The sequence below is a fragment of the Vidua chalybeata genome, chromosome 5 (genome assembly GCF_026979565.1).
Source record: "Vidua chalybeata isolate OUT-0048 chromosome 5, bVidCha1 merged haplotype, whole genome shotgun sequence".
Lineage (NCBI taxonomy): Eukaryota > Metazoa > Chordata > Aves > Passeriformes > Viduidae > Vidua > Vidua chalybeata.
In genome coordinates this window covers 64,908,038-64,931,376 of record NC_071534.1, presented here as the reverse complement: position 1 = coordinate 64,931,376, position 23,339 = coordinate 64,908,038, and the positions used below count along the sequence as shown (strand labels likewise).

Below are 23,339 nucleotides of genomic sequence, written 5' to 3'. Positions count from 1 at the left end.
TCATTTCCCAGTGTCAGCATAAAACTCTCAGAGATCATGAATGCCTAAGAACAATGCAGAGAAGCTGCAGGCCATGGGGTATTACCTTCATTGCAGCCCAGTCCATACACAAGAAGAAATGGTTCCTGCTATAAGACTGATATAGCTGCTAAAAGTAAACACCATATAGGTGACCAAAACACTTTTTCAGGTCTTCATCATCCAAAGCTAATTTGTTTCCCCTCAAAAACATTCACTGAATACCCATTTCTCTTTACCTATGCTGCCTCACTTAAACTAGACAGCTATGGCCACAGTGCTAGTGCTTTACAAAGTTATTAGTCAATAAAAGATAATTAATTTCTATGGGGAAATGCATAGCCAGCAGCAGAACCAAGAGAAAAGAGCTCTGTGATAATAGGTCAGGACGATTTAAAGTGCCCTGAATTGTGTTGTTGATGAGAAGGAGCAAACCCTGGAATTATCTATGAAGATGTCCTTCAGCACTTTTTGACTGTATGACAATCATCTAACTTAATTACTGACTTCTGCAAATCTCAGAAAAACTCATGTACATCACATATTTCCTACACTCTACTCATTAAAGCACATGAGATTATTTTTTTCTGGTGGTTTTGGGTTCACAATATAATATACAAAATCCCCTTCCAGCTGTTGGAAAGGCTTCAGTCTAGCAGGTAAACCAGAGCACTGAAATCTGGTTCCAGTCTCATCTCTGCCTTTGGCTCACCTCTTTGTACCTATAGAAAATAGAAGATATTACTTTGTGACCTTGCAGTTGTGTCCTAAGGATTAATGTTTGGAATGCGCTACACACTCCCGCAGTGAACAGCAGTCAGGTCAGTGAGTACACTCTGTTCTTCTTTGCATGGAGGTAAATTAGGTGTGCCTCTGATGGCAGCAGAAATTTGGCCCCATTGGATGAATCCCATGATCTCCAGGCTTGAGACAGATTCATTCAGCTGGCACCATGCCTCAGACCTAATTTCAATGTTGTGACATATCTTGCAAGGAAAGGTATCTTTTGGGTTGTGGGAGAGTATGTTGATAGGTAAAGCAGGAATTAGGGGCATGCTGGCAAAACAGGAGATACTTTCTGGAGAATTTTATCACCTGCTCCCTTCTGAAAGGACTGGTGGAAGAACAATTCAATAGGGCATGTGGGGTCATCTCTGCTGCTAGCACATAGAGAGAAAATCATAAGCTAGCCATTTTTCCAGGGCTCCCTCTACTTTCTGGGCACATGAATATTCCTTAAGAAAATCTCATGGGATTTGCAGAGAATGTAGGTTTGGCTGTTGCTCCAAAGTGCTTTCTGGAGAGCCTTTCTAATGGCTGTGGGGAAGAGCAGCGAAGCCAGCTGAAATACGAGGGTGTCAATAACACCTATTGAGTCTGAGTTCCCCTGGGCCAGAGCTGCTGCTTTAACAGACACCGTAGGCAAACTGCTTGGCAGGCTGACTCTGCTTTCTGAAGCCAGGCTTCATCCTACAGCCACGAGCAGGGCTCTGCTGGGAGCTCCTCACTGCACTGAAAATAGCCAGCCCTGAGCTCGTGTTGCAGCCCACGGTGTGCTGGGGGATCTGGGCAACAAGGGAACCCTCTTCCCAAGCAACCTTTAGTCCATCATGCCTTGACAAGCACTAGCTAAAACCTCAGCATACACCAGTCGGGCAAGCACCAGTTATTATTTGTATTAATTATTAATGTATTTCCGGTTTATTTAATAACTGAGTTGCAACTATTCATATGACTGTCTCCTTACTCCAGCACTTACACAGACTCAAAGGGCAGATGATAAATACATTTAATACTTCCTCAGATGCAAATGTTTTTTGTTTGTTTTTCGATGTTTACTTGCTTGACTGGAGCATTTCACTTGAGCCTCATACCCCAGTTAGATACAGCAGACTGCAAAGTGGGATTCATGCCTGGGTAAAGGTAATTTGCTTGCTTTACAACACCAAGATAAATACTAGTCTGAAGCACCGTCAGGAGGTCAATCAGGTCCAAGATTTTAAATGCCAAAAGATTTACAATTCCATCCTGACAGCCCCTCTGCTCCTCCTCATGTTTTCCACAGCAATAAGACTCATTTAAAGCTTTAAATATGGGAAGCAGAAAAGGAGTCATTAATTTTAGTTGCACAACAGCATTCACAACTTGTAAGGCTTTGACAGCTTCCTTAAACCCAAAGGAATTCAGATAGCTAAGGCAATGAATACTTGAATACAAATACTTGTATTGGGAGGACATAGTTTTCAGGGCTGAACACACATTTTTGTCCTGCAGGAAGCTGACAGTGATGAGACTATGTAGGATGCTTTACTACAACATTCACATGATGCTATTTAATTTCTCATCTCATCTCATCTCATCTCATCTCATCTTTCAGCATATTCCCTTTGTGTTTCTTAAATCAATAGAACTGCAGTGAGCTAACAGATTTTTTTTCAATATTTTGTAGGATGCTCTGTCCTTACCACCATACTTAATACCTCTTGTTTTTGGTAAGACAAATAAACTCCTTAAATGTTATATTCGCTACTTAGAAGGAAGTTGGCTATGTGTTTTGGGGGATAAGAAATTCAATTGCAGAAAGCTAAACATATATGCGTGGAGCTGAATGCTTTTGGAAACAAATTCTGTGGGCTTTCATATTTGTATCACTGTCATGATTTTGGAATAAAAATGGAAAACTTGTGATGAATGCATAATAGGCCATTGAATTTCCATCTGAGACAGAAGGAACGTGCTCACTTCTTCAGAAGGGAAGACAGATGAAAGCAGGCAAGCTGCAGAATAAAACAAGAATTAAGTGATAGCCTCTTAATGATCATTGTTCTGCTATCTGTCCATTATCTGTCTGGGTGTAGGTAGCAAACACCACATGAATTTAAATAAAACCCATTACTCACACTCACTTACAGACGTGATGATAGGAGTTGCTTGACAGGTCTTACACAGGAAAACCAGATGCAATTGAGCCCGGTGCTCTGTTGATTCTCCTCCAGCAAAATTCTCTACCTGTACAGGAATATTTTAAGACCTCACTAACTTTGACAGAGTGTTAGGGGTTTTTTTTGCTTATTTGTGTTTTGTATCATTATTGGGTACAGATGGTGAAATCTCCCGAGTAAGCCAAATGCCAGTGATTTTCCTTACAGGATGTCATGCAAAAACACTAACAGCTCGGTTCCTATTAGTACTAGAAACTGATGGGCCAGCTCCAGCACCTTTTAAAGTTCCTGGGAGTCTTTGGATCAGCTCCATGACACAGCTGAATGAGACAGGCAATCTGCTTTAAACACTCCTCTATTATTCCCAGAGTTTCTGCTGAATATCCTATCAAACAGGCTAAAAATCCCTCTTAAAGAACACTTTTTAGAATACACAGGTTATTTAGAGACGAGTAAAATCAGGAGAGTTTGCAGGTAAATTTAAAATACCCATTTGTTTTTCCTTCTTGAATCAGGGACTTCTCACTCCTGAGATAGCCACTGCTGGTGGTCTGTGTTTGCTGGCAGCAAAGAGTGATACGATTGCACTTGGCATAGGTGACAACCAGCTTGGCCAGGCTTGTCTTTCCTTGGCTTTTTCCCTGTGTCTCTTGCTGTGCCATATTGAAGGAATATTGCTTAATGGCTATAACGGGATATTTACATCTATTTCATGCTCCTAGAGCTGTCCTAATTGACACTTTTCTCTCATCATTTTTAACTTATCATCTGCTGATCATGAAATCTCAATAGAATTCATAATTCTCTGTCAGGCGGGACTGTAGGGACATTTCTCCATCCCTGTAAAATCCCACACTCCCCACTGATGAAACATTTTGGAGTCCTTTCACCACATTCATGGGCTTTGAGAGTAAGTTTGGATATATTTATAAAGTCAATAAATTTAGATTGTCTTCTATTTATATCTAACTACATTTCATGTTGTAATTCTTATTAACAAGTACACGTGTCTATTTATGATCACTTTTAAAATTAGATTTCCTTTCGAATGAACTGTTGGTGGTCCCCTAACAAAGAGTTTACTTTGCTGGATCTCTGATCTGAACAGGTTCTGAACTGGGGACCAGGTCTGAGTCTTTTCATTGTACTTAAAGAGAAAAGGGGAGAAATGTTTCTCCTCTCCTTCCTGGTTCCTCTGAGGAGATAACTCAATGTCCGACAAATACTGTATTTTAAGCAATGTGTAGGTGTAAGCAGGGGCCCTAAAGGGGTGACATGCTCCCTGCAATAGGCTTCATGCACATGCCAAGAGGGAGTCCTTCCCTCTTTATCTCTGGGTCTGTCTGTTGGACAACGATCAAGAGCCAGAAATGGACACTGAGTGACACAGTAGCAATAGGGACAAGATGTTTGTCAGCTTCATACAACTCTAGTTATGTACAGATGTTTGTGGGTTTGGGCTTTCATTACTCTAGGCCCTCTTGTTTTTCAGAGTGGTAAGTCCTGAACTTATCCACTTTGGCATTTTCCGTGAGAGAAGAGAGAGGTAGCAGAGACAGAGGAAAGAAGGCATTTCTTATTAAATGTCTTCAAGGAGAGTTAATTTCTTTTGACTGATGTCTGTGGAGTTTTCATATTTATTCAGAAGGAAATCATGCTCAGCAATCGTCATTACCTCCCAGAGAAGTGCTGCATTCATTTGAAGGTATATTTGACACATATTGTGTCAAAGCTCATGGTCTCTCAGATATGACATGTGACAGCTGAAATTATTTGACATGCTCCAGTTAAAGGAATTGAAAGCCAAATTCCCAGGGCCTGTGGACAGTTTCTGTACATAAAGCTTTCTTTGAGTATAAAGGAGATTTTTCAAAAGCATTCAAAATCGGTTTTTCCTGCTCTCATAGAGTTAATTCTGGTTCCTTTTGATCACCAAGGTAGTTCTTCAATATATCTGAGCCAGTTTGGCTGAAATGATCTTAGTGAATAGGATGGGTCATGGACCACTCTGATCTGGATACCATCTGACACAGCTGTGCTGTGCCATTGCAGAGAAAATCTCTGGAGCTCCAGAACTGGAAGGTCCCATCCCACAGATCTGATGTGACTACTGCTGGGGCTAAGACAGTCTCCAGCCTCTTCCCAGGAGCTGTGTCGGGAGAGTTATATTGGTCAAAATCTCTGTGGCTGGAGACTGTTTTAGCCATTAAATGATATGATCATATTCTGGTGTCTGTCGCTCTTTAAGAGCTTAGCTGCAATCTTTGAGCTCCTCTGCCACCAGTACAGATGATCAGAACTGTGCACAGCCCTTGACATGAGGAGCTGCACCCTTATGTGTATAGCTATGTCTGGTCTCATAAATTAAACCTCTGTGGGACCATCCCGAGACAATGGGATCATTAGCCCACAGTAGTGGGCACTCATCCAGCTCCCCTCTGCCAGCCTCTGAAAAAGGGGGCCCATGTTGTAAACGTATCTGGTGAGTGGTCCCCACTATGTGCTAAGTCCCCACACATGTCAATGAATTATTCAGAACAATGCCACATCCCAAAAGAACTCCAGGGATCATTCAAGCATTTTCTCAGTATTGGCAATCAGGATTATATTGTCAATGTCTTTTCACTGGCACTGTTTAGTTCATTAGTAATACAAAAAGGCCTCACCACTTCTGCTAGAGAAATCTTCCCTGATGCATCCCAGCACTCAATTTGCTTTGCTAATAGCTGTATCAAGATTGTCCCTGGGCACCATCCCCTGGATGAGAAAACTCATGTGCCTCTTCCTATGAGGTCTCAAGTATAAACTTCTAGGTGCTAACTGAAATTCTTCATACTTTCCAAAAGTTGAAAGCTCCCCAGTTAGTGAACATAACTTCCAGAGAACAGACAGAAAGGGTATTTTCTGCAGGTGCAAAGTGGTGTTGCTGCCATCGCAGGGGAAACTTGTATATAATCCATGTATTATTGTGAAAATAATAATTGAAGTAGGTATAGAGAATATATTTATACGTATTATATAGATATATAAATATACTACAGAACACATGGGACTGATGAGGCTGTTTTAGGGGGGGACAAATATGGCTTCATATGTTTAGCTTAGTGAAAGGAAAGCTGGAGTTTTTGACAGCTATCCATAGACACCTCAGGGGTCTGAGTACTCAGAAGGGAGGAGAGTAAAAGATGTGTCTGGAATTAGAACAAATGACTGTAACCTGGTCCTGAATAAACAGACAATGAGAATTATAAAGAAGTTTCTAAACAGTAGAGGAATGAAGTTTTGGAAAAGCTTTCTGACTGCAGGAATAACAGTCAAAAAAGCAAAATTTAAGAGGGAGGGAGCTGAAGAATTCCAAAGAAGGGATTATATACCTGATGGTTCATGACAGCAAGAACTGAACTCAGTGACCAAAGTCATCCCTTTAGGTCCTATCTCTGACGATCTGAAAAGTATTTAAGAAGACCATGTCCCATTGATCTGCAAAGACAGAGAGGGTGGAGACTGAGTCTCAATCTCTCCAGTTCTAAATGCAGCATGATACCCTTGAGCAACAGTCCTGCCATTCCATTTAATAGCAAAAGAGCCCAGGAATAGCTTCTGTGGCAACAGTAAACTGATTTACCAGAGTTGTGAAAGAATGGACTGAAAAAGTTATTTTTCCTAAGCTGTAGTATCTTTTCTCCTGGATATGCTATAAACATGAGAAATAAATTGGCAGATATCTAGATACAAATTTTAAATCAGTGAGATCTGAAATACAAGAGTTTTTGTATCCAAATGGCTGTTTCATGCCCTACATTCTCTGAATTGTGCTTAATTCTTGCAGCACATAAGGCATGTAAAAACCACCCACTCACTACTTCAGAGCCATTTTTCTTCATCTAAATGAAATTTCTTTAGTTCCATTCATCTTTACAGCTCATTCAACAGGTCCCTCTGCAGCAGTGAAGGGAAGCATGTTTCAATGTGCTAATCCAGCTCGGAGATGGATTAATTGACTCACATGCCCCTCTGATCACTAGCCAGATGTCTCTCCCCAGCTGGCAAGCCTTACTAATTTTCTTGTTGTTGTTGCTGTTGTTAATTCTGGGTTTCCAGCCAGTGGGGTCTCAATCACGGGCAACATGCCCTCTGCCGACATTTTGTATTCTTTGGTCTGCTTTCCCTTGGGCAAAGACATCCAGCTATGAACCTCCTTCCCTGGCTCTTTGTCATCTGCTTTGTGCCCCTGGAGAGAGCTCTCCTGGTGCAGTTGCACTTGTGTATCCGGCACATTGGGCCACCACAGGGCTGTGCTGTGGATATTCAAGGTAGGCAAAGGAGGCATATGGGGCTCAGAGGGCCAGTTCCAAGAAGTGACCTAACATTTCAGGTCTGTACATCGAATATTTTAGAGGGAAAAAAAAAAAATCATAATAAGAGTTAGAAATATTTCCTTTGTCAGGCTATGGAAGGAAATTTCTGTGAAATGATGTGAGAGAAAAGTCAAGAATGCTTAAGAAGGCTGTGCATGACTAGACCAGTTGGGACGCTAAATTGGGAAGCAGTGTAACATAAAGAGTGGTTTGAAGGTGGGGTGTATGTGTGCTCCAGGCTCTACTCCTTATTCTGTCACTGCCCAGATGTCTTGGGCAAGACACTTCACTACTCTGAAACTTTCTAATGCCTATGAGAGTTTAGGGTATTTTTAAGGTACTTGCTAATTAAATATAATTTCCATCACTGAACACACAGCCATGTATTTTCAGCGTGAAAGCTTCTGCCATGGCTTGCAGTGATTTGGCTAAAACCATGATGCTACCACAAGGAAAAGTGTCAATTTTGGCCTGACTGTAGAACATTGTTTCTTCTTATCCCATTGCTTGTCTTGGGTCATCACCATGATCACATTGAGTAGAAACTTAATGTACAAAAATTCGACTGGATGGTAAAACTTTTATTCACCTCAGCAGTGACTTCCTCACACACAGATTGTCGGCAGTGGTCACTGAGGGAGGACAGCTGAGAGCAGAGGCAGCAGTAGGAGTATTTAAAGATTTGTACTACTTAACACCAAGCCTGAAATTCAGTTATGCACACAGCTATAGCATTTTGTGAATTATAAATGTGGAACACTGGTTTTCTAATTTCTCACTAATGGAGGTTATTTATCCCAAGCTGTAAAAAAAGGGAATTCCTGGATAATATGAACATATACCTTTTCCTTCCCTTTCCTTTTTCTTTTTTCCATTTTCTCTTCCCCTCCCAAAATTAGTTCAACAGGATAGAAAAGAAAAGCAAACACTTCTCCTTTTTTTTTTTTTCATTAGAAAAGAAGTTGCAAAATATTGTTTCATGACAAGGTCAGAGGAGCACAGCTTAAGAAGAGAGAAGTAAGAACTTCTAAGGTGTGAACATTAAGAACTCAGCTGCATTTCTATGGACCCAGCACTTACTACTCCAACTAAAAATGTGGATGAGCTCATTTCTTCAGCAGTTGCTTACAATTCGTAGGTGTTAATAAAATAGGAAGAAAATCTCACTCCTGTAATTTAGCATCTTTGGTCTTTTTTAGTTTAGGTATGTGCCTTGTATAAATCTCTTTCCAAAAGCACAAATTTCTTCCCACATCAGGCATAGCCCCAGGGAAGTTGTTTTACAGGGAAATAAAGGCTTCGACCTTTGATCACTGTAACCTGGCTTCTCACAATCCTGAAAACAAGTTTCTAAAAAATTGAAATGTGAACAACACACACCATCAATATCAATTACTGTACTTTTAGGTGGCAAATTTCCCCCACAGGGGGTGAGCAATTCACTTGATGTACTTGGCAAAAGGTTTGATTCTCCTCCCCACTGGCAGCGATGTGGTGCTGACAATCTCTCTGTTCTTTGATGGGGCACAGAGCAGAGTAAGGGAGAGCAGAGTCAGACTCAAAGCTCTGCGAGTGCAGAGAAAAGCCGGCTCTGTCAAGAGAGGATTTATGCAGTCTGAACAGTGAGCTGCAATCTTTGAAGAAAAGACTTCAAAGAGAAAAGGAGAAAAGAAACAATGTCTAATCTTCATACAAATGTGCTCAGGGGTCTCTGAAATTCAGAAACTTCTAAAATCTAAGAATTAATTATCACTTGCCAGAGGGAAGCTTTATTCACAGGTAACAGTTACAGCAATCCGAGTCCTCTAGGTGTAAAACTCATGCAATTACATTGAACTGAAGCTCAGTAAATCACCCTCCTTCCTTTTGGTGTACTTGCACACTTTCCAAGTGTTTGATGTTATACTTCACATTGTTTATGTGTGACACATGACAGCAGCTCCTCAAATTTTGTCTTTGAAAGGAGATGTACTTGGAAATATTTTGGTACACGAACTGTGACTCACAGGTTCACATTAAAACATGCAACAAAGCGATGCAGCTCCTCGGCTCCTGTAGAGCAATGCAGCCCTGTTGTTTACTGCAGGAAAAAGGCAGGACTCTAAGTCATTTTTCAGCTCCACAGCTGCATAAATAACAAGGAGCACTGGGGGTGACTAAAAGCAAAGCACTGCTGCTCTGATTCCTCTTAGCAGAATGGGGTGTTTAAAATGACCCCTAGGCCAGGTATCCAGAATATCTCAGCACCTCATAGATTCTCATTTTTGTTCTTATAGTACCCTTTTGTGTAAGCACTCCTCATATTCATTTTACACTTGAAAGCTAAGGAGGTGGTAAGACCCATGGTTGCAGGGCAAGTTAGTGGTGAAAGGAAGAATCAAGCATTTAAATATCTGGAGAACTCAGTTACATGATGGTGTTATTGTGCTCAAGAAAGTGAATGATTTGCTGTGGATGTCTGACCGGAGTCATACTCAGGCCATGGTACTGTGTAGTTTAAATCCTGCATTTACTGGAGCTGCGGGTGTGAACCCAGCTGGCTGGTGTGGCTCAGCTGCTGCAGCACATTAAACTGCAAGAATTTGATTGTGAATCCCAACCCCCTCTTTTTAAAAGCTCTGCCTGTCTTTCAGCTTTAAGACTTCAATGAAAGCTGTTGCAGAAGCTCAGGAGAGAGCTGTACCACAGAAGGGAAACAGCTCCCTGACATGAGCAAGACCCAGACCCAGAGCAGCTATATCTGGTACAAAACTGAAAACTCACCTCTCTTAAAATATCAGCAAGCCAAGGCACCTGTACTGTCAGGAAAGGAAATGGAAAACAGAGACCATGTCCAATGCAGCTACTTTGAAATAACAAAACCCTCTGGCAGGATTGGAATTGCTTAATTTTATGTTTACATCTGTATGGCTTTTGAGGTTAAATAGAACTTGTCCTGATATTTGCCCACCAGTAGCCAGGAGGTGTCTGTGACTTGTCTCCCTGTGCAATGAATACTTTGCATCCCAGTAATAAGTAGACCCAACCATTGTGCACCACCAGCATTGCCAGAGACGGCCAAAAACTGGGTAGACATGGCAGTTTGTGATTTGGTTTAGCGGGCATGGTGGCATTCGGTCAAAGGTTGGACTTGATGATCTTGGAGATCTTTTCCAGCCTCAGTGGTCCTATGATTCTATGGTCTGCTGTCTCTTGGGAGTCACTGTCCATCCCAGAAGATCTAAGTAACACAGGGGCATTGCATTATCCCAAGTTAGCATCCAGAAGGATGCAAAAGGGCAGAGTTTGACCCTGGTGTTGCATTACAGGCAGGGCTGCGGGTGTTTGTTTTTAAAGGAAATTTTCTTCTGCAAACAATCAGAAAAATCCCAGGCAGTATCCTCTCGCTGACAGTGGCAGATCCCAAACGTAATTGGTGCTGCCTCTCCCTCTGAATGGGAAATGTTGATAGATATTTAATGTATTTGTTTAACTGTGGATAGTTGACACAGCTTGTGAGAAGTTATTCTGGGAGGAAAGGAAACCTCCCAAACTCCTCCACTTCCTCTGTCCCCGGCTCCTCTCTGCTCCTGCTGGTGCTCTGAATCACCCCTCCAGGAACGTCCCTTGCTGGAGGCTGGCGTTCTCCGGGAGCCGGGATCCAGGGCTGCTTGGCTCTCCCGGCATCAGCAGGACCAAGCTGTGACACCCCTAGCCTGAGTGGGGGAAGTCAGGCACACTCCGGCCCTGAGTGAGTTCGAACCAAAACAGGCGATCAGGCTATTTTTACCCAGTGGGGGATATGTGCTGTGTTTGTTGGAAGATTTTTGGTGTCACTTATCACACGCTCTTTATAATGCATTGCCTGAGGCATAATTAAATTCAAAGGGCACGCCTGTGCTGAAAGGGAGGGTTGCAATTTGTTGCTGTTAGGATTTTTCATTAAAAACCAAGCAGTTTTTCTTACTAGCAGGAGCAATGGTTGCAGAAGAAAAATGCTATTAAGTAAGAAGAAGGCAAAGACTTTTCTTTTTTCTTTCTTTCCTTTTTTTTTTTTTTTTAATAACTACCTGCCTGACATCTCCACACTGACTTTGAATAAAGTACAGCATTTAAAAATAGTTGGACTGTAAAAGGAAGACACAGGAGAAAAGAGGAGCCTTGACGTTAGGAAAGGTCTGGCAGGTGATAGGTATATTATATATGCCAGATTATGTATCTATCAACACACAGAAATATCTGTATCTATACGTGTGTGTGTATGTGTTTTATCTCCAGAGGAGAAATTTGCCTTTGCTGCTGAAATTTTCCTGAAAGCTCAGTTAATTAGTTCTCATAATACCCATAGAGGCAGATGTTAGTATCATTCTTATCCACAGATAAGGAGATAGGAAAGAGCACAGAGAGAAGGATGCACAGTGAGATTAAGGGATTTCTGCTACAGTGAATTCAGTGTAGAGCTGGGAATTCAGTCCAGCAGGCAAAATCCTAACCCTATTAAAAGCAATGGGAGACTAACTTATGAGAAGTCTGGATTTGGCAATTTTTGCTTGCTTTGTTTAAACCTCTCTGATCTATTCACAGCTACATGTGCCCTGATGATGCTTTCAGAACAAAACTACACCTGTGACTGTGTACAGCTCCTGGTCAAATCTCAGCTGAGTCCCTCAGTCTCAGAGCTTCAAAACAGGGGCTGTTTCTTTGAAGGACTCTGTACCATACATTTACATATGTCTTAAAAATAGTCTGGAGTGATACGTGAAGTAATTTAAGACCTTCTTAAATAGAAAACTATATTCTCCCAGGCCACCAAGGTCACAGAACTGAAATTTTACAACCCTAGTAATATATTTATATTCCACCTCACAGTGCTCTCAAAAAAAATGACTGGAGGGTTTCAGCTAAACAGATGAGCTACTTCTAAATTAGATTGGGTAAAGCAAGCTCATTAAAGAAAAAAATAATAATGTCCTCATTTTATAATGGCTTTGTTGCCTTCTTGCTCATATACTTGTTCCAGGGCAGTATTATCATGTTATTAGGGTGTTTTCAGCTCTTGTTTTTAGCTCACTTCATTAATGTTGGTAGAACACTTTGAAGTAGAAAATGTGCTAAGTGGTATCACTGACACACTTTCAAGGCAATGCTTTTGCCTTCCAGAGGTCATCTGAAGCAAATTTGACACACCTGCAAATGTGCACAAATTGGTGCTGGCAGTAGAGGGACAAATTTCCCTCAAAACTGCTGCAGCAGCTGTAAGCTGGCTGCAAGTGCCTGGAGGAGGATTCCTCTTTCCAGCAGGAAGCTGGGGTCTGCCAGACTTGCCATGAGGAGTCTGGCAGTGAAGTAGCTGTGGAGCAGAGCTCCACTGTCTGATACTGATGTGTTGGGTAAAATTTCCCTAAACTCATCTGGAAGTCTCCCAATGGCTCCTCCAGTGCTGGGCACCAAATGTCCAATTCCTTTTTCCTCAAAAGCACTGTAATGGAATGAGGAGTGTCGGAAGGAGCACAGGGTTTATGTGGGAGAGGCTGCTGTGGTGGGCCGAAGAGGGACCTGCTGCAGCATCTTTGAACATGGGGACAGTTTCATAGAATCACAGAAAGACTTTGGTAGAAATGGGCTTTAAAATTAATCTGGTTCCCATGCCCTGCCTTTTACAAGGGTACCTTTCACTAGACTAGGTTTCTCAGAGCCCCATCCAACCTTGCCTTGAACACTTCCAGGGATGGGGTGTCCACAGATTCTCTGGGCAACCTGTGCCAGGGCCTCACCACCTTCAAGTAAAGAATTCCTCCCTAACATCCAACATCTACATCTCGGGGCTTGTCCACTGCTCAGAGGTTTACCAGTGGTGCAGTGGTGTTGAACACCAGGATTTACTGCTCTCCTCCCTCCAGCCTGGAGCATCCCAGGGCAGCAGACAGGTTTCTAACCTGACACAAGGGCTTACCTGTGAAGAGTGGTAGCTACAGAGTCCTATGGCGTGTTTGAGAAGTCTGTGGCATCAAGGTTAATTTTGAAAATCACTGAAACCATGGCCTGGCTACCTGTATCCCTTCCCCACCACCCCCTGGAGTGTGGGATCACAGGAGGAGTCCTGTTGGCCTTAGGGTATGGTTTGGACACACACAGTGCTGCTGGCAGTGTGAAATGGGAAGCTGTCCTGGCACTGTATGGCAGCCTTCCCTCTAACTGCAATAGCACAGCTGCCCTGCTTGCTTGTGGCTCTGATTTATTATCTTGTCATATTTCAAAAGCTAAAGCAGGTTGAGCTTGGTCAATGTTTAGATGGAAAGGTCTCCAAGGAAAACACAAGAGCTAGAGGAAATGTTCCCTGAGTCAGAGTCAGGGCAATAATCCAGTGTGGTGTTAAGGATGTTGCTTTTGGCCTGATTGCAAAATCAATGTATGGGCCACTAGTGGTCTGTGGGGAGGGATTGTAATACCCAACATGACTGGGCAATAACTGACTGGTCTTTCTTTTCCTACAGGGGTCAGTTCTACAGTGGGTGTAAATTGGATGAAATGAAGATGATGAATCTTCATTTCAAAGGCTGATTGGTTTCTCTGTTTTGTCTCATTACTTGGATTTAGAGGTTTGGTTGTTTTACTTTGTCATCTTCCTTTGTATGTTTCAGAATTCCTTAAATGGCATGGAATGGCACAAAATACAAACATTTAGCAATTTTTTTTTTCTAATAAATTTCCCAGCTTCTGGAAATCCACAACTTAAGGGTCCTCTTAAAGCTTTGGGGGTTTTTTTCTTCCTAAAACTATTGTCATGTGGATTTGAATTTTCCCTCATCACTCCCACAGAATTGTCTGAAATCTCAGGCTGCTCATCACTGTCTGCAAGGTTGGATCCATTATCTACCAGTTTCTTATACTGAGCATAACCTCTATGTCTGGCCCTCAAAGAAAACCAGCCACATCTCTTACTATTACCTCTGTAGATGTTGTGTTTCAGATACTGGACTCTGTCTGCCAATGTCCCAGGACAGGGCATTTTCCACATTCATCACATAGCTTTTTTGAAATGGCATCCATCAAGGAACATAGACATTTTTCTCCTGTGAAGCAAGGTGCATGCAATAGAAATCACAATCCCTTTTTTAACAGTAAAAACTATATTAAAAGAACACTGATTTGAATTTAAGAGATAATGAAAATGAACATTTTCATTCAGGCACAGTTTGGTATCTTGTGTTTTTAAACAAATACCTGTTCTTCATCTGTCCTCCACTTCTAGCACAAAAATAAATATTTTTCCATGACATGATGGAATTCAGAATCCAAAGCTGTGTTTTCATCTCCTAATTCTTTTTTTCTGGTTTAACAAACTGCAAATTTGAAATATGAAAGGTGCTAAATGATCTCACACTAAAAACTGCAAAGCAAACAGAGCATCTCTACACACCCTGTTGTTTTGGTGGTCATTTCAAGAATGAACAGACCAGCCAGTTTTGGGGATGGCAAAGGGTTTAAGACCTGCTCTGCAAAGACTGTGACTGTAGTAATGAGCTGTGGCACTCCACTGGGAAAACAGAGCCTTGATAAGCACACTACAAAACCCCTGTCAGGAGTACAAGTGCTTTGAAGAGAGTATTGAAAGGAATTTTGCTTCAGAGTATAAGAAAGTATGTAATGTGAGATTTCTCAGAGGAGAAGATTATGCTTTATTTGGGCTTTTCTATACAGATTGAGGAACAGAATGTGAGAAAACTTCACAACTTGTTTAGGAACACAGATATTTTCAGATGGGACTGCACCCAAGTCCAATCTAGCCCAGCATCTTGTGTCAGAGAGGGGCCAGCACCAGATGCTGCAGGAGAATGTACAAGAGCATCTGACCAGGTCATGTTTCCACAAGTGGGGAAAACATCTCTCTAATTTCCAGTTATTGCTGCTGCTGTTATGTGTAGATTTATTTTCTTTCTACAGCACAAAAATTAAACAGAAGTGTCCATTTCAGACCTTAGATATCACTGCCCAAAGCATTAATTGCTTCCTCCCAGTCATACACTGAATGACTGCAATGAAGCCAAAAAAACTGACTCCCACCCCTGCATTCAGTAATTCCAGTATATATTTCCAGTAGAGATCCCCACAATCTGGGATGTGGCATGGAAATGACCACTCCCCTTTGGCCAGACAGCAGTCAAGGCAAATGGGAATCTACCCTGTGGTTTTGAATGAGGTGCAGGAGCTTTTCAGCAGATCAACACTAACCCCCCCCAGCACTCACAGAGGGGACACAGAGGAGGTGTGAGCCAGGCTGGGACCCTGTTGGTGGGGTTCTTACTGGTACTGGCTGCCTTACAGATACTGTACTGACTGATACTGGCCAAGCTGTTTCTCATCTCTGTGTTGTCTCTACAGAGCAGAGATACTGACATTTCCCTTCTTTGAAAAGCAGCATGATTGACAGCTGTGGCTAAAAAATAACTGTAGAATATAACAGAAGAGATTGTTCCTTAGAACTATCAGCTCCACCACTGAAACTTTTTAAAACCACCCACAAAACTCTTCTGTAGACAGAGAAAAACACATTCACCTCCATGCAAAGCTGTTCCTTCTGTTCTTCTTTCAGAATTAAGCTGAGCCTTTGACTTTTAATTCTGAGCATTGGCTTTTTTGTTGTCATTATTACTATTATTGAAAACTCACAACGTAAACTTAACTGTGGTCAGATCCCTCACTGAGCTGCAGTGGAGGAAGGGCATTTGTACTGGAAATTAATATGGTTGGCATGTCTGCCTTGGTTTTGTGGATAGTGTTTTCATGTTCTTTTCCTTTCTTCCCCAGCTTTCTTCTCTTTTGTATCTGCCTGCCTCTTTCCCGTTTCTTTCACAGCCGCTATTTTTGCTCAAGCAAAGAACTCAGTCATGCTCTCACTCTCTCATGGACTCTGTGTACACTTGAGGTCAGGGTAGCAAACCTTACTGGAGCCAAACTTTGCACCCTTCCCTTGCCCTTTTCATACCCTCTGCCTCATCAGTTTCCTGTCCCCCGGGTTTTGCCCGTGCTCCGAGGGCAGCAGTCCCTCACTGCTGGCACACCTGGCTGGACTTTGCCTGGGTGCTCCCAGTGGCTCCAGTGCACAGCTCCTGTTGGACACTGGGCCAGTCACTCATCTCTCCTCTGATGTGTTTTATCTGTTTCAGCCATGTGGTTTGCAGTGAAAGGGACAGTCTGTTACTCTTTGTCATTACCCACTGTAGCACAACACATCTCCCCTGAGGTTCAAGGCACCATATGCTTCTTTAAAAGACACAATCTCTTTGATGTGCCCTCACATTCCTCTGAACTCACTTCACCCTCATGTCCCTTCTTCTCTCTACTGTTCTTTTAACAATGTCTTCTTTCTCAGCCTTCTTCCTTTTCCCCACTCTCCCCCTGCCCTCCTCCAGGGCTGTGCTGCCAAGCCTGGGGCAGCTGTCCTGGGTTGGAGATGGGACTGGGACCAGGGGACACCCAGGATCTGCAGGAAGAGTCGAGCCACTCTGTCTCCTCTCCCTTATGAGGGAGCAGGGATTTCTATGCCTGAACCTCAGTGAGCAGAGACCTAAACAGAAAGAAGAGGCAGAGCTCATCAGAGATTGCACAGCTGTAGAAAAGGCTGTGTGTGCAATGGGGAGCAAATCTGGATGGGAGGAGTGTTTAATGTCTGATTTGCAGAACCTCATTCCTTGGAGGCCTGCAGTAATTTTGTTCACTTTCACTGCCTTCCATTTTCTCATATCTGCCATAATCTCTGTGTTTCCCTGTATATGGTTTTGTCCAGTTGTATTCAACCTTCTTCCTACCATTCCCATCAATGTGGCCTATGGGCTGCTTCCTTCCAACCAGTGTTCCTAAAGTTCCTTGGGAGGGGTGCTCCAGTCAGGCAACAATTAATTCCTGTATCTGTAATTTGTTTATCTTTTTCTATAGAGTCTTACAACAAGCCTCAGGAGAGGGATATAAATGATGAATGCAGGTTAATAACACAGGAGTCTGCAGAAAATTGCATTAAAATGGCACAGCAATAACGGATATAAAAACAACTGAAGCATGTGGTAAAGCCCCTACTATATAAAAATAGTTCCACTGGTAATATACGTTGTAGTTTTTGCTAAAAATCTGAAATTTTAAAGTGATAAAAAAAATAATGCCTCCAAACTTCTAGTGAGAAGAAAAAAAGGTTAGGTGAATTCAGTAATTCCAGTATATTGTTAACATAGGTGAAAAAAATAAGCAAAATGGGTGAAATTAATCCTATTTAATTTTAATAATTCAAAGGCCTGGAGCCTAGCCATGTGTGTCAACAGATCTCCCTCTCCCATCAGTGCAGAGAGGCAGAGACCTCAAGGGAGACAGGTTCATCCCAACCCAGAAAAAAATGCTTAAAAAGCAGGGACACTGGGTCTCCCTGAACTGGAGGAGATTAATTCATCTGGTCTTATGTAGGCAGGATGTCCAGCTCTTCCAACAGCTACACTTGGGAGCTTCCTCCTTCCCAAAGCCATTTTTAAAAAATTACCTCAGGTCACTATGGCCAGCCTAAGATTAGCAGAACTATTTGCAGCTTCTGGTATTCCAAAAAGGAGTTAAGAACATTTCTATTGGCTTAATAACACAGAGGCAGCTCATGGATTTCACTAGTTGCACTAGAAACTCTCTGCCAGATGTGAGGTGATGGAAGCTGAGCTACACACTCATCAGGATGCTCAACAGCCTATACATCATCTTTGAGAACATTCTGTGTGCCTGCATGAGCTGAGGGGAAGCCACCTGTGTGAGCTGATATCACAGAGGGGTTTCAGGAGACCTGCCACAAATCTTCAATCAGGCAAACAAGTTGGTGGAGTTTTACCCTCTCATGACAGTTCATCATTCTGCTTTAACAGGCTGAAAAAAGCTGTCAAGAAGCGATGTGGGAAGCTGTCACACTAGCATGGAAAGGGAAATCTGCTTCATTTTTTTTCCAGTAATAAACAGAATGAGAACTGAACACAGTCTTGGGGGCACCAACTAGACAGATGTGTAGGATATCCCACCCAGCAATCCCAAATCAGACTATGTTCTGTGTCAGGACACAGGCATTGTGGAGATGTAGCTGCTGGGATGATGGGAAAAGGATGGGAGCTACCTGCTGAAATAAGAACACAGGAAGGGTGTGTAATCATAGTGAGATATGTTTTTACTAATACACTTCATCATAAATAGTGCTGATGGTGGTTTTTGAAATGACAAAGAGGCATTGGGTAAATCCTTTGGCTGGAGGTGTGTTCCTAGGGAGCCAAGAGTGCAAAATCCCACTTCAATAGGATAATGTAGAAGAAGGTACTTCAGAAAAGCATTTAAGTGAAGAAAAACTTAATCCATACAGTTGTCTGTTTTTCCAAGGCATTAGCCAGAAATCCATCTGAAATGCTGTTTTTCAGTGTGTGTTCTAGTAGCTCAAAGTCTGCTTCTAAGGTAAAGTGTTTTTTTTTTTTTTTTTTTTTTTTTTTTTTTGGTTTGTTTTTTTTTTTTTTTTTGTTGGTTTGTTTGTTTGTTTCTTTTTTTTTTTCTGCTGTTCCCCAATAACTGTAAAATTTCAGTTTTCGGTCTGTGGTCTGTGATTCTTCGTGGGTCCAGGATTAACCTCCTGATATGTATGTTCTACTTTTTTGAGAAACACAATCCTAATGATAATATATTTTCAGCAGAATCTGCATCCATAGGAAGAAATAGAAAATGTCTAGCAATAAGGAATGAAAACCACTGGTACAAAAGGGTTGTTTATGACTTAAACATGAGAAAATTGATAAAGATTCCTCTGGGCATTTTTTTTTTTTTAATGACAACATCTTGATTAATGGAATATCACCTACCCTTGTACAAGGAAAGACTGAAATACAGAGAAGGTAGATGGTGATAATCATTGATAATGTCAACAATGACACTGTCATTGTCCAGAGTAGTGAGGAGAGTGCTGAACTGGAGTCAGACTGCCATTTTTGTTGCAGAAAATATAAATGTAGCATTGAACACTGCAAGTTCCCAGCAGGCTGTTCTTAGATAATCATGGTGTCTATTTTAGTAAAATGCAGATTTTGGGGGTACTTTATTATACAGCAACATGGCTGTTCTACAGAAGAAATGTTGCTGGATTTGCCACAGCAATCTGCCAGACACAACGTCACCAACCAAGTGGTAAAAATATGAGCACAGTAAAGATATTGAGGATTGAAACTGATACAAGATGAGCCTGCAAAGTGCATTTTCTTTTGCCTATCTTGAGTTTGCTCAGTGGAATAACAGTCTGTGAGGTAAAAATAATTCACATAAAGAGAAAATACTTTCTCCTTGGTGTTGTCTCTGTTCCTCACTTCGTACATGTTGAGATGTCGTTTTCTTCTGTGACAAGTTTGTGCTGAATATCCAATGGAGAATTAGCAGGTGGAACAGAGTTCAAAGTCCTACCCTGCTTAATATCTGCAGCATTTCTCAGCTCTCAGAACCAAACCAAACCACAGAAAAAATCATCCAGGAAATAGACTGTCAAATGACAGTCTATTTTATCTAATGATAAAAGCCACAATCAACAGGAACAATGAGGCAAAATCTACATTTTTGAGTAAATCACCTAGAGGGTCATTCACAGAGCTCAGATGTATGATACAAACTACATATAAAACTTTATGAAATTACAGTGTTTGCTGTCATCTTAATAATCTTTAACTGCTTGTTCATCTGTATTTGTGGAAAACACGGCCTTAACTCTTTTAATTCATTATGCTAGTCTCTTTTTAAAAAGGTAGTAGCATCTTTAATATTCTCCTAGGGCTGTTTTGCTTGACTACGACATATTTATTTGTCAAAGACAGATGTCCAGAATTATGAAACATCTAGCCTAATTCACAATTTTTTTAACATAATGTGACATTAGGAACCGAATAATTTTTAGAGTGAGTGAGTTCTGTACCTGTAGTCATCCACTGACAGTTGGGATTTATTTTAAAAAATATGTTAACTCTGGGCAGGAGCAGCTTAAGAACAGTTTGGACCTAGTAATATATGAGTCATAAGGAGAGTTGTTTCCTGGTTCTGTGAGTACTTCTTGACTGATTCAAGCAGTAAATATGAAACCTGGTGAGACATAAACAAAGGTTTATCTATAAAAACAGCCCACTTAATCTGCTTAACTACAGCTATGATCACAAGAGGGTTAGTACTAGTGGATTTGTGAATTCAAATGGTACAAAAGAATAACTTGGTCTGCTTCCCTGATATTTATGGTGGTATAATTCAAAAGTTATTCAGTGAAAATCAGTGGAGATCCTTCAATTTCTTGTCACAGATATATTTTCAGCTGTAAAGACATTAGAAAAAAATGGCATTCCTGGGCACAGCGGGAATATGTTAATATAAAATTTTAATTTTTGTAATTCACCTCTAGATTAGGAAAAAACAAATCATCAAAAACACAAATGCAACAGCAACATCCTGGTGGGTCAGTCCTGGGGACAAAATGTAGCAGGGTCAGGTCTATGAGCAGTCCCTGTGTAGATGCAGTGGTTGCCCGTATTGTAATTAGTCCTCTGCCACATTGACAGATATTGGGGCAAAGGTGTGTGATTATAGACCCTTGGTACAAGGAGAGAACATAAAGGTGAGAAATTTCCTAAATCCCTGAACCCTGAAGTTAAATATTGCCCAGGCTCTAAGACTGGAGCAATGCAGATGGTGTGTCCTTTTGAGGTTCAGCAGGGGAATGTCCTTGTAATTGTTGCTGTTACCTGGTTCAGCCACACAAAGCCAGAGGAACATCTTGAACTAATCAGCAGGACAATTTTAATATGTAAAGGAGTGGACTATTTTAACCAAAATCACATCCATTGAACAGAAGATGGATGTTATAAAGGCCTTGTCCTGATCCTGTTAGTATTCCTGTCTTTTGGGGCTAAAAGTCAGCTGACTTGGCGAACAAGTAGAAAATCCAGCAGGTGGGGAAATCTCTGCAAGATTACGGTTCTTGGGAATCTCCAGGAAGCTTTGACAACACCAGGAATGAGTTCCCCTAGCTCTAATTGAGCCAGCTTCAGAATGAGAGACCCTGCAAAGTGCACCAGAGGAGGAAGAATAAAAGGTAGCTTTGAGAAGGAGAAAGGAGTACATGAGGGAAATCATGAGAGTCCACTCCTGGGGGCTATAGGACTCAGATTCCTGCTGTTTTATGCAGAAAAGGCAAAGTCTAGCCTTTAACTGGAGACCTTCAAATGCATGAGAGCTTTTAACAGAAGGCAGCAAAGGCTAAAGAAAGAAAAGAAAGAACTCAACCCACCAGGCACCAAATTTAAACTAAACTAAACTCTGGTGAACCTTGTCAGGGAACCTGTGCTCAAAAAGGAAATTAGGGAACCCAAGGTCTCGGGCTCTTGACATGAGGAGGAAGAACAGGTATTTATGATACTGCAAACGCCTCTACATGAAAACTGGAGTCTAGCAGAAGTGACTTTCTGACAGCACCACTTGGAAGGAAATGTATTTGCTTTAATTTGTGCAGTGCAACCTCCTCCACACTCAAACCACAGAAGCTCTGAGCCCAAATCAACTTCATGAACAGGAAACAGTGTTTTAGTTTAAGAATGTTAAGTTTTTTGGCTTAGGAAATTGTTGCTTCAGTCTTTATCGTAACCAAGATGAAAGTTATCACATATGCATAGTATGTAAACTGAGAAGAGTTTGCATATATGAATACCTTAATATTGGACCAGTGTGTTGACACTATGAGATGACTGAGAGAATAGCTCAATGTTTTCTGAAAAGCCTGAAATGCAAATCTTTCAAATCAACAAGATCAAGACAAACAGTGAGCTTAGACTTGAATGCTTGCTAGGTTTTCTAATATATTTCTTTCTCACTTTAACACAGATTTAATTTGGCATCCCTGAAGGTTATGGATGGCTAATTCATATATCTACTGACTTTAAAGGTATAGGGGCCATAACTGACTTCCCAGCTTGGCCTCTTGTATAATGCAAGCAAAAAGATCTCCCTGTATTATTCCCACTTCAAGGCTAACAGTTTAGCACTAAGAATTTAGGAAGCTTTGCACTAGGTTAAAACAAAGGCTCCTGTAGCCCATGTGTGTCATTATTCAGCCTCTGACAGACGTCATCTGTGTACACTCAAGGAAGCATAGTTATAACAGTGCAAGAGATCCCCATCAGCACAAGTAAGTTGTTGCTTTCATGTGTGGTTAAAAATTCAAACCTCAATGGAAAGGCAAACTCTGGATTCTGGGAGAGAAAATTTGTGGCAAGCACATTTCTCTCTCTCTCAGGATTTTTCATAAAGGTGCACAGAGAGAAAGGAAGGGAAAACAATTTCTATTTCTGCTTCTTGTTTTTCCTGTGTGGAATGTGTTTGGAGAATTGTTTACCTGGGGTGATTGCTCAATTGGATTCTGGTGAGAGTTGTTTGAGTCTAGTGGCCAATCAGATCCACCTGTGTCTGGACTCTGGAGAACAGGGTCACGAGATGTTAGTAATTAGATATGACAGAGAAAGTAGCATGTAGATTTAGTATCCTCCTTTGTATAGTATATTAATGTATTATAGCATAGTTACAATAAAGAAATCATTCAGCCTTCTGAACTGGAGTTAGACATCATCATTCTTCCCATTGGGTTCATCTGCATTTTACAACAAAAATCCATTTTGCCAAGCAAAGTTATTTTCAAATAATAAGATGGCATTATGGGATCTCAGACACATTTTGCCTTCCTCCTATGCGTTGCAGAGAGAAAAGTGTCTCTTTTTGGAACAGACACAGAGCAGACTCTTGTGGAAATAAATGAGGGAGGACAACTTGGCAAGGACCAGAGAAAGAACCAGCAGCACCATGTTTTCCTCTCTCGCTGACATAGCACCTTGTTTGAGTTCAGTTACAGAGCAGGCTATGAATAAAATTATGACTAAAATTTCAGTCCTGTAAGAAACATGGATAAAACAGCCTGAACTGCTGGAGTCCCACCCTAGACATTTAGGTGAGATTCTTTTAATGAAAC

At 41.4% G+C, this 23,339-nt stretch overlaps 1 protein-coding gene across 3 annotated transcripts in view; it reads right to left on the bottom strand.

The window, feature by feature from the left end:
* Nucleotides 1–23,339, bottom strand: part of GRM3 (glutamate metabotropic receptor 3) — a 102,410-nt gene that overhangs the window by 61,341 nt on the left and 17,730 nt on the right. Inside the window, exon 2 of one of the 3 annotated variants that reach the window (XM_053943914.1) lies at nt 2,919–3,027. The exons of 1 other annotated variant lie outside the window; for it this stretch is intronic. The gene's annotated coding sequence lies outside the window, so the exon portion shown is untranslated. The remainder of the gene's footprint in view (nt 1–2,918; nt 3,028–23,339) is intronic. One more of the 3 variants, XM_053943915.1, reaches the window with a different exon arrangement.